The sequence below is a fragment of the Physeter macrocephalus genome, chromosome 21, assembly GCF_002837175.3.
Source record: "Physeter macrocephalus isolate SW-GA chromosome 21, ASM283717v5, whole genome shotgun sequence".
NCBI classification, from domain to species: domain Eukaryota; kingdom Metazoa; phylum Chordata; class Mammalia; order Artiodactyla; family Physeteridae; genus Physeter; species Physeter macrocephalus.
Window position 1 is genome coordinate 79297245 of NC_041234.1, and position 12112 is coordinate 79309356.

Genomic DNA, 12112 nt, shown 5'->3' on the forward strand with positions numbered 1-12112 from the left:
TTTAATTCAAAAAGATACATGCACCCCAATGTTCATAGCAATACTATTTACAATAGCCAAGACATGGAAACAAACCAAGTGCCCATCAACAGATGACTGACTTAAGAAGATGTGGTACATATTTATAATGGAATATTACTCAGCCATAAAAATTAATGAAATATTGCCATTTGCAGCAACATGGATGGACCTAGACAATATCATACTAAATGAAGTCAGACAGAGAAAGACAAATATTATATATCATTTATACATGGAATGTAAAAAATAATACAGATAAATTTATTGACCAAACAGAAACAGACTCACAAACACAGAAAACAAACTTACGGTTACCAAAGGGGAAAGGAAGAGAGGGATAAATTAGGAGTATGGGATTAACAGATACACACTACTATATATAAAATAGATAAACAACAAGGATTTACTGTATAGCACAGGGAACTATATTTAGTATCTTGTAATAACCTATAATGGAAAAGAATCTGAAAATATATACATATATATAACTTAATCACTTTGCTGTACAGCTTAAACCAACACAATATTGTAAATAAACTATACTTCAATTTTTAAAAACCTGCAAAATGTTGCTGAAAGAAATTAAAGACAGAAAGAAATGGAAAGACATCCTGTGTTCATGAATTGGAAGACTTAATATTGTTAAGATGGCAATACTGCCCGAAGTGATCTATAGATTCAAAGCAATTCCTATCAAAACCCCAATGATATTTTTTGCAGAAATAGAAAAATCCATCCTAAAATTCATAATGGAATACCAAGGGACCCTGAAGAACCAAAACAATCTAGGAAAGGCAGAACAAAGTTGGAGGTTTCAAACTCCCTGATTTCAAAGCTTACTACAAAACTACAATAATCAAAACAGTGTGGGGAATTCCCTGGCAGTCCAGTGGTTAGGACTCCATGCTTTCACTGCCGAGGGTGTGGGTTCAATCTCTGGTCCGGGAACTAAGATCCCACAAGCCGTGCAGCGCAGCCAAAAAAAAAAAAAAAAAAAAAAAGTTTACAATAGAATATTATTCAGCCACAAAAAAAAAGAAATATTGTCTTTTGCAACAACATGGATGGGCCTTGAGGGCATTACGCTAAGTAAAATAGGTCAGAGAAAGACAAACACTGTATGATCGTACTTTTATATGGAATCTCAAAAAAACCAAGCTCACAGTTACAAGGAACAGATTGGTGGTTGCCAGAGGTGGTGGGTAGGAGGTGGGTGAAATGTGTGAAGGGAGTCAAAAGGTACAAACTTCCAGTTACAAAAAAAATTCTGTAACTATGTATGTTGACAGATGTTAACTAGACTTACTGTGGTGATCATTTCAAAATATATACAAATATCAAGTCATTATGTTGTACACTTGAAACTAAAATATAAAGTATGTTAATTATACCCAAATAAAAAATCTTTCTTTGAGATTATTGTTTATCAAAAATGGGAGAACTACAGGGAAAAATTGTTCTTCAAAGGAAAATTATGTATAAAACCTTCTGGTTTATTTAATTCTCATTCTATGGGAGCTATTTATAACTGAGAGCTTTAGGCAACTTAAGCAATGGAAATAACTCTTGACTAGAAATATGCAAATGGACTTTGGCAAGACTGGGAAGGAAAGGCCTTCCCCTCCCGGAGAAAAACCGCTGAAAAAGAGGTCAGGAATTTTCAGTTGATCTGATTACCTGCAAACAATACCTGGAGCAGTTTTGGTCTCAGAGCACTTTATAGATTTAAAAATTATGCAGTTTTAAATTTTTTGTGTGGGTTATATCTGTCAACATTTACTGTATTAAATATTAACATGGAGAATTTTAATATATTTATTTTTAATTCATTCAAAGCTTACAATAAAGTAACTATTACATCATATAAACCTAAATTATAAATTTGCACACAAAATGTATTTCCTAAAAGAGTCATGAGGAGATAGGAATTTTTAAAAAATATTTGAATACAACTCAATAACAATAAAACCCAACCAAAAAAATGGGCAGAAGACCTAAGTAGACATTTCTCCAGAGAAGACATACAGATGGCCAATAGGCACATGAAAAGATGCTCAACATCACTAATTATCAAAGAAATGCAAATCAAAACTACAATGAGGTATCACCTCACTCCAGTCAGAATGGCCATCATCAAAAAGTCTACAAATAATAAATGCTGCAGAGAGTGTGGAGAAAAGGGAACCCTCCTACACAGTTGGTGGGAATGTAAATTGGTGCAGCCACTATGGAAAACAGTATGGAAGTTCCTTAAAAAATAAAAATAAAGTTACCATGTGATCCAGCAATCCCACTCCTCGGCATATAACTGGAGAAAACTCTAATGTGAAAAGATACATGCACCCCAATGTTCATAGCAGCACTATTTACAATAGCCAAGACACGGACGCAACCTAAATGTCCATTGACACAAATGGATAAAGATGTGGAATATATACAATGGAATACTACTCAGCCATGAAAAAGAATAAAATAATGCCATTTACAGCAACATGGATGGACCTAGAGATCATCATACTAAGTGAAGTAAGTCAAAGAAAGATGAATACCATATGATATCGCTTATATGTGGAATCTAAAATATGATACAAATGAACTTATTTACAAAACAGACTCACAAACATAGAAAACACACTTATCGTTACCAAAGAGGAAAGGAGCGGGGAGGAGTAAATTAAGAATTTGGGATTAGCAGACACAAACTACTATATATAAAACAGATAAACAACAAGGTCCTACTACATAGCACAGGGAACTATATTCAATATCTTGTAATAACCTGTAATGAAAAATAATATGAAAAAGATTATATATATGTATAACTGAATCACTTTGCTGTACACCAGAAACTAATACAACGTTGTAAATCAACTATACTTCAATTCAAAAAAAGAAAATCTCCTTAATATCTGTTCTAATATGTCTGTTGAATTCTTATACATGTTCCTGCACTTAATTTGTTGTCATTATGGGACATAATGAATCTCTGGAAAATTTTGCCATACATTCATGAGAAAATGAGAGTGAAAAAGATAAATAACTTTATCTTACAGACCCTGTGAAAGGTTGACCTAGAAAGATAAAAGAACTGACTCTTTAGTAAAGTGGTATAGTGCAACATTATTGAACAAAACTCACTATTTCATTTTGAGTAAATTAGACCATAGATACATGAAAATGTAGTTGATAATATTTAGTTCTTTGTAAAAATATGTTTAAAAATTAGCAGGATGCCACACTTTAAAAAATAAAGTAGATCAAACTTTATTAGAATACAGTTATTAAGAAAACTGAGGTGACTCTAAAAAGAGCCTTTGGTTGGCGATGCTCAGCTGGTCTGGAGGCAGCTCATTTGCGGGTGGTGTTTCTGATGACTACTTTTGTGGCCTCTGACACGGCATGCTTTCCGATATTCCCAGGCAGCAGCAGGCACAAAGAGATGAGGATCTCTGTGGAGGTGATGATGGAGCACTTGGTGGAGCGGGCCAGGAGGGAGGCATAGTCTGAAATACCCCCAGTGATATTGTTAAGAAAATAATTCATGCTGTGCATGACATTTAATGAAATACCAATGTTAGAGTGGACCTGCTTCAGAGCCTTGTAGACAGGGGTGGAGTAATAGTTCCTAGAGTATCTCTATCCGTCTCCCCCTTCTCTGTTTTCGAAGTGGCTTTTTTGAAGCCCTTCTTGGCAAAGACAGATTTAGAAGAATGCTCAGCCATGAGGGACATAGTTTTCCAATACCTTAGAATGAAAGAGAAATGTGGTAGTGACCGCGAGCTATTTATACACCGTGTATGCAGATGAGGTATTGAGTACCAGCAACATCTGACTGGATGAAATGTAATGCAGGAAACCCTATCAATAAGCCCTACGAGGTTAAATGTGATTGGGTAGTTCTACCTGGCAAGAGCCAATAAGAAGGCATCGAATAACCCGACTATCTAAAAGCTTCCTGTAGCCTCCACTGAGAAACTGCTTTGCAGCACCTAAATTGTGGAAAATTCAGCTTCAGGTCTTTGAGACTATGACTTCTGTAACCCAGGTACATAATGCCAGCGCAATGACGCTGGCCACGTTTGGGCCATTTGTCCACCAACCCAGAATCTAATATCCTGCGCTAAGCCACCCTGACTTGAACAGGAACTCTCCGACTTAGGGGATGAGCTCCTGGGAAACAAGGGACCTGCCTGGAAAGCCACTGCTCCAATTCTGAACAAAAGCCTTAGTGAATTGCCAAAAAGGGAAAAATGGCAAAACCAGTCTCCAAATACAGAACACAAACAAAAATAAGTATATTTATGAAAAATGTAAAATATCCTTAAAAGTTAACCAAGATTAAAATTGTTTGTCTTTACTTTTTTAAAATTTTATTTATTTTTAGCTGCGTTGGGTCTTTGTTGCTGCACAACAGTGAGAGGCCCGCGTACCGCAAAAAAAAAAAAAAAAAGGCTAAGGGAAATGGCTTTAACTACAGTAAATAACATATTGTAAGCATGAATCAGGGATAAAGAGTGTTAACAGAATAAAACTTATTTTGAATTGATTTTAATAAATAAAAGAAACAAACTAAAAGCCCAGAAGTAGATAAATCAAAAATTTCGAAAAACAGTATCTTTGTCCAGCTTCCAAGTCTCTGAAATTACTATTCTATTACATTCAGATTTATTTGCTTTTATTCTTTTCCAATCTATAATCTTTCATTTTAAAAAACCTAAACCTTAATGACCTGCAGTTATGCATCATTCTGATGATGGGAGAGTCCAATGAGAGCAGTTCATGCCCCATTCTCCACTGGCTCAGCCAATGAAGGACCTGCCTCTTAATCATATTAAATGAACCATGGTAATAGATCAAGAGAAATATGACTCTCCCCCACCATCCTTTTCCTCAAGCTATCTGAATATTAAGTTGATTTTATTTTTTTCACCTTCCAGCATATATGCCTGACAAAATAAAACCCACCACGTTAACTTGGCATGATGGAAATCTCACTAAAATTGTCTCCAGGACAGGGGCCAATAAAATGGGGTTGGTCGTGATTCCTAACCCATCATCGCCCTCCTCCTCTTCGATCACGACTGGTCACTCCTGGATAAGAAGAGAATGGAATGAGTGTGGTGTCGGGGAGGAGGAAGTTTGAAAAAATGGCCATTTATGCTTTCTCCTTAATATGAGGGACTTTAAAAGCAAATCTAGGATTACTGGTGGGCATGAGTGGAGCGTGGGAGCTCTGTACTCCCCTCTAGCAGGTTGTCAATCCAGTCCTTGCCATGCTTCCTAGCGTCCATCTGGGGGTCGTGACATGCTCATTCCTGCCCCTCACCGCTCTGCTGTTGCCCTAAAGTTCTTGTGAAATCCTGAAACCTGCCCATGATGTCACTAAGTATTCCTTCAAAAGGTTCCTTATACAGAGGTACGTGTGAACAATGTCAGCTCTTGGGAATTGAAGTTAGGTGGTGACCATATGACTTTGGGTGGACATGATGTTCGACCAGGTATTTTGTCATACACCACTGGGAATTTTGTTTTAAGAAAGCATACGATTCATAGTTATTGTTCTTGTTAAAATAATTGGACTGGCATAGTGAATTCTATCCCTTCTAGGAACACAGTGTCTTTTCCCAGATGGGATCTTCACAGAGAGGTGAAGGGCATTACCCAAGGTCACACAGCTACTGGGTCAGAACTGACCCAGGATCCAGGTGATCTCCTGAATCTCACTTTACTGTCTGGTCTATCAGACATGGTATTAGCCTTTGAGTGTTTGAACCTATTAGAAGTGTATAGAAACTGTGCTTCTCTGCATCAATCTGCTTGACAGGAAATAACTTTAAAATAAAAGCTAATACAGTATTAATTTGTTTGACCCATCTCAGTCTCCATTTGGAGAATTAATTCAAATTAAAATTCATAAGCATAAAATGCATAATGTTTTTCCCTTAACAAACTCCAACAGCTGGGGATGTCAGACATCAGGTTGAGTTCTAGGGGCTGCTTCTGCTTTTCCCTCTCCTTAAATTCTTTCTTGTGGCCTCAAATCTGCCCCCATTTGTGACTCCACACGTATGTGTTTTTGTAGGGAGGAGAGCGATGGAGGAATTAAAATGGAAGTATCAGTGTTATATTTGTGATATTTATCCCATGTTGTTGTTTGTGGTTGTAGTTTGTTCATTTTCGTGTCTGTATTGTAATGCATTATAGGACTATAACACTCTTTTTCTGTTGATGGACATTTGCATTGCTTTAAGTTTTGAGCTTAATAATCAGTCTTGCTCACGTCTTTTGGTGTAAACAAGGACATATTTCTGTTGAAATATACCAAGAGTGCAACTGCTGAGTCAAAACGTATTTGAGTGTTAAGCCTTAGTAGATATTGACAGTTTTCCAAAGTGGCTGTATCAATTTACACTTCCTAGAGTAGGTATATGGGTTCCAGTTACTCTATATCCTTGCCAACACTTGATACTGTCAGTCTTTTGGTTGTTATCCATTCTCCCATTTCACAGATGGGCAAACCAACTGGGCCTAAAAGAAGTTAAATACTTTGTTTAAAGTGCAAAGTCTGAATTCTAGACTCTTTCCACTAGACCATCAATTTTTACTTTATGGGTTTCCAGTACTCAAGAATTAGTTGTTTCAAAAATACACAGAATAATTTTTTTGTAAGTTTAAAATTGTGTTAAATAAAGTTACTCCCCTTAAATGAATGAAATGTTACCTGTACCCTGATATGCATCTATATTAGTACTTACTCAGCATCATATCTTCATGATGATGGTTGTGGTGGTGGTGGAGGTTTAGTTGTTCCCTTTGGTCTAAGACATGGACTGACAAAATTTTCTGTAAAGGACCAGATAGTAAATATTTTAGGCTATGTGCACTATATATTATCATATCCTTTCTTTAGGTTGTTCTGGTTACTATTCCTGCATAACAAATTACTCCAAAAATTAGTAGCTTAAAATGATCACTTTATATTCAGGAAGTATTCAGCTGCTAGGTTCTTTATTATTATTATTACCACTATTTTCTTCCAGTTTTCTTGAGATATAATTGACATTTAGTACTGTATAAATTTAAGGTGTACAGCATAATGATTTGATGATTTACATACATCATGAAATGATTATCACAATAAGTTTAGTGAACACCCATCATCTTATGTACATACAAAATTAAAGAAATAGAAAAAAAAATTTTGTGATGAGAACTCAGGATTTACTCTCTTTTTCATATATAACATACAGCAGTGTTAATTATATTTATGTTGTACATTACATCCCTAGTAATTATTTATCTTATATTTGGAACTTTGTACCTTTTGTCTGCCTTCATCCAATTCCCCCCCTCCCCCCACTCTGGCAACTACAAATCTGATCTCTTTTTCTATCAGTTTGTTTATTTGTTTTTGAGGTATAACTGACCTACAACACTAAGTTAGCTCCTGTTACACAACATAGTGATTTGGAATTTCTATACATTTCAAAATGATCACTACAATAAGTCAAGTCATAATATGTCACCATACCAATATAATACATTGCTATTGACTATATTCCACACTGCACATTTCATACCTGTGACTCATTTATTTTGCAACAGGAAGTTTGTACCTCTTAATCTCTCTCATCTATTTCTTTCCTCCCCCCAACGCCCTCCCCTCTGGCAACCACCTGTTTGTCCTCTGTATCTATAACTGTTTCTGTTTTGTTATGTTTGTTCATTTGTTTTTTAGAATCCACATATAAGTGAAATCATACAGTATTTGCTTTTCTCTGTCTGACTTATTTAATTTAGTATAATACCATCTAGGTTCATTCATGTTGTCATAAATGGCAAGATTTCATTCTTTTTTATGGCTGAGTAATATTCCATTATATATCACATCTTCTTTATCCATTCGTCTATTGATGGGCACTTGGGATGCTTCCATATCTGGGCTATTGTAAATAATGCTGCAGTGAACATACGGGTGCACATCTTTTGTAATTAGTGTTTTTGTTTTCTTCAGATAAATACCCAGGAGTGGAACTGCTGAATCATATGGTAGTTCTATTTTTAGTTTTTAAAGGAAACTCCATACTGTTTTCCATAGTGGCTGCACCAATTTACATTCCCACCAACAGTGCATGAGGGCTCCCTTTCTCCACATCCTCGCCAACACTTGTTATTTGTTGTCTTTTCAATAATAGCCATTCTGACAGGTGTGAGGTGATATCTCATTGTGGTTTTGATTTGCATTTCTATGATGATTAGCGATGTTGAGCATTTTTTCATGTGCCTGTTGGCATATATCAGCTCTTCATTCCATTTTTATTGAAAAATAGTATTCCATTATTATACCACATTTTATTTATCCATTCATCAGATGATGGACATTAGGGATATTTCCACTTTTTAATTATTATGAATAATGATGCCAAGCACTTTTGCTTACAAGTTTTTGTGTGAACGTATTTTTTCATTTCTCTTGGATCTTTACTTAGAAGTGGAATTGTCAAGTCATATGATAACTTAAGGTTTAACATTTTGAGAAACTGCCAGACAGCCTGTTTTCCACAGCGGCTGCATCATTTCCCATTCCCACCATCACTGTGTGATGGTTCTAATTTCTCTACATATTTGCAAACACTTGTTATTTTCTGCCTTTTTTTATTATATCCATTCTAGTGGGTATGAAGTGGTATCTCAATGTGGTTTTAATTTGCATTTCCCTGACAGCTAATGATGTTGAACATCGTGCTTATAGGTCATTTGTATATTTCCTTTGCTGAAATATCTATTCAGATCCTTTGCCCATTTTTATTTTATTTTATTTATTTATTTATTGGCCACACTGCTTGGCTTGCGGGATCTGAGTTCCCCGACCAGGGATTGAACCCACACCCTTGGCTGTGATGGGCAGAGTCCTAACCACTGGAGTGCCAGGGAATTCCCTGCCCATTTTTAAATTGTTTATTTTTTTATTGATTTGTAAGTGCTCTTTGTATATTCTAGATATAAGTCCCTTATCAGACATATTACTTTCAAAAATTTTCTCCCTTTCTGTGGATTGTCTTTTCACTTTCTTAATCGTGTTGTTTAAATCAAAAGTTTTACATTTTGGTGAAGCCCCATTTTTCTATATTTCTTTAATTGCTTGAGCTTTTAGTGTCATATCTAAGAAACCATTGCCTAATCCAAGATCATGAAGAATTAACACCTTTATTTTCTTCTAAGAGTTTAATGGTTTTAGCTCTTATATTTAGGACTTTATTTTTTTTTGAGTTAAGTTCTGTATGTGGTGTGAAATGGGAGTCCAAATTCATTTTTTGCATGTGGATATCTAGTTGTCTCACCATCATTTGTTGAAAAGATTCTTCTTTCACCACTAAATTTTCTTGGCATTTTGGTTGAAAATCAACGGACTGTAAATCTGAGGGTTTATTTCTGTACTCTCAATTCTGTTCTATTGGTCTATATGTCCTTATGCCAGTATCACATTGTCTTGATTCCTGTAGCTATATAATAAGTTTTGAAATCTAGAAGTGTGAGATCTCAAACTTTATCCTTCCCTTTCAAGATTGTTTTTGTCTATCCTGAGTTCCTTGCATTTCCATATGAATTTTGGGATCAGCTTATCAAAATCTGCAAAGAAACCATCTGAGATTTTGATAGAGGTTGTGTCGAGTCTGTAGATCAACTTAGGAAGTATTGCCCATCTTAACAATATGAAGTCTTCCAATCTATGAACATAGGCTATCTTTCCATTTATTTAGGTATTCTATAATTTTGTTCAACAATATTTTATAGTTTTCAGTATACAAGTCTTGCACTTTCAAAATAAATTTATTTCTAAATGGTTTACCCATTTTGATGACTTTTTTTTGAAATCTAAGCAAGTTTTTAAATTTTTATTTATTTATTTGGCTGCCCTGGGTCTTAGTTGCGGCACATGGGATCTTCGTTGCTGCGTGCAGGATCTTTTAGTTGCAGCATGCAGACACTTAGTTGCAGCATGTGGACTCTTAGTTGCGGCATGCATGTGGGATCTAGTTCCCTGAGCAGGGATTGAGCCCGGGCCCCCTGCATTGGGACCGTGGAGTCTTAACCACTGGACCACCAGGGAAGTCTCCTCTTTTTGATGATATTTTGAATGGAAATGGTTCCTTACTTTCCTCTTTGAATTGTTCTTTGCTAGCATATAGAAACACAATTGATTTTTGTATGTTGATCTTGTATTCTACCACATTGCTGAACTCTTTCTTTCTCATAGTTCTTTAGTGGATTCCTTTGGATTTTCTATATGCATGATCATGTCATTTGCAAACAGAGATAGTTTTACTTCTTTCCTTCCAATCTGGATACCTTTTGTTTCATTTTTCTTGCCTACTCTGAAAAGCATTTAAATGTATGTCAGAAAATATGGCTCTTCATTTTCCTTTAACTATTAAAGTAATTATACAAGTTTAATTTCCATAATAACCTATATCTTACTACTGATCAGAAATGCTTCCTTATCATATACTAAAATCTTTTATACCTGGGGATGTTAGTGGGCTCTCTGTTTTATTCCTTTTACTATCTTTATTCCAGTACTACAGTGAGTTAAGATTGTAGCTTTATAAATCATTCCACTTTATTGAAGTATGAGTTCTTCCATCAGATATAAATGAAATCTACACCAGATAAGGTAGCTAGCATAATGCCTGGCAGATAGGTGGTATTCTCTAGAGGTCAATACCACATCCTCTGGTTATCCTTTGTGTCCCACCATCCACAGTAATTTGGGATTATGGATAGTTAATAATTATTTTTACTGCATATTGAGCACCCAACATAAAAAGATTATTTTTCTAACCAAATGTCCAAAGATAACCAGGGTAAACAAATGTACTAAGAAGATTATGTAACTAAATCTGTACCAATGGACAATTGTGATGCTCCATTTTTTTCCCTTTATAAACAAAGCCTACAGAATCACTACTGGAGCCCCAGTTCCAGCAAAGGATAAATGCATAATAAATAATTGTTATGGGAATTTAAAACCATAAAACGTTTTAAAACATAAGATTCTATTTTAGCACCTTACTAATTATCTCCATGGGTAAATATTTGAGGTGGAATTTCTGGGCCAAAGTATAAAATATTTTTATTTTTAAACAATTTACAAAGTTGCCCTTCAGAAAATTTTACCAGTACACTCAACAAGAGCAGGCAGGGTAGGGGGGTGAGAGAGGGTAGGAGCAGGAGTTTAGGATAGCAGATGCAAACTGGTATTTATAGAATGGATAAACAACAATATCCTACTGTATAGCACAGGGAACTATATTCAATATCCTGTGATAAACCATAATGGAAAATAATATGAAAAAGAATGTATATATATATATATGTATAACTGAGTCACTTTGCTGTACAGCAGTAATTAACACATTGTAATTCAACTATATTTCAATAAAAATAAATTAAAAAAAACAAGAGCAGGGAGAAATGCATGTGTCCCCAATCCCTTAACAAATCTGTTACACATTTTAATGTAATCAAATCCATCAATGCTGTTCTTAATTGTTTAACTTTCAGTTATTATATTTTTAAAGACCTTCTAAACAGAAAGCTTAGTAAAAGCAGAGGCTAGTTATTCACAGCTTGTTATAACAAGGGAGTTAGCTACCCTAACTTGTGTTTGGCAGAGACTTAAAAGACAGGCAAGGGAATGGGAAAGCTTTAGAGTGAAAAAAAGGAAGACCAGGTTTTCTCTGATTGGAAGTTGTTGTCAGGGAAAAGCGAGAAGCCAGGTAACTAGAAGCAGCGGTATTTTATGTTACTGGTTTGGGGAGCATATTTAGGTTTCTCTAGTTGGGGCAGGGCAAAAATAGGGAGGCTGGCAGTCATTGATCAAGTCCTGAAGATTGCTGTAGAGGCTGTTGTTTGGCTTGCCGGGCTGCTTGCTACAGAGGTTGTCGGTCACAATTCTATGGTCATATATGGTCTGGTCATTGTCCGTTGTGTATTCAGTCTCTCACTTAAAAAAATCATTTTCATTCCGCTTCAAATATAATTTCATTTTCAGATCTAAATATTTAATTCATTAGAAAATTTATGTTTG

The 12112-nt window shown here is 35.4% G+C and overlaps 1 long non-coding RNA gene across 1 annotated transcript in view; it reads right to left on the reverse strand.

Annotated features, from left to right (window-relative positions):
* Positions 1–3345: 3345 nt before the first annotated feature.
* Positions 3346–12112, reverse strand: part of LOC102996972 (uncharacterized) — a 52267-nt gene continuing 43500 nt past the window's right edge. Inside the window, exons 4-5 of the long non-coding RNA XR_003677854.2 lie at positions 6777–6864; positions 3346–3524 (exon numbers count right to left, since the gene is read on the reverse strand). This is a non-coding gene — a long non-coding RNA (uncharacterized lncRNA). The remainder of the gene's footprint in view (positions 3525–6776; positions 6865–12112) is intronic.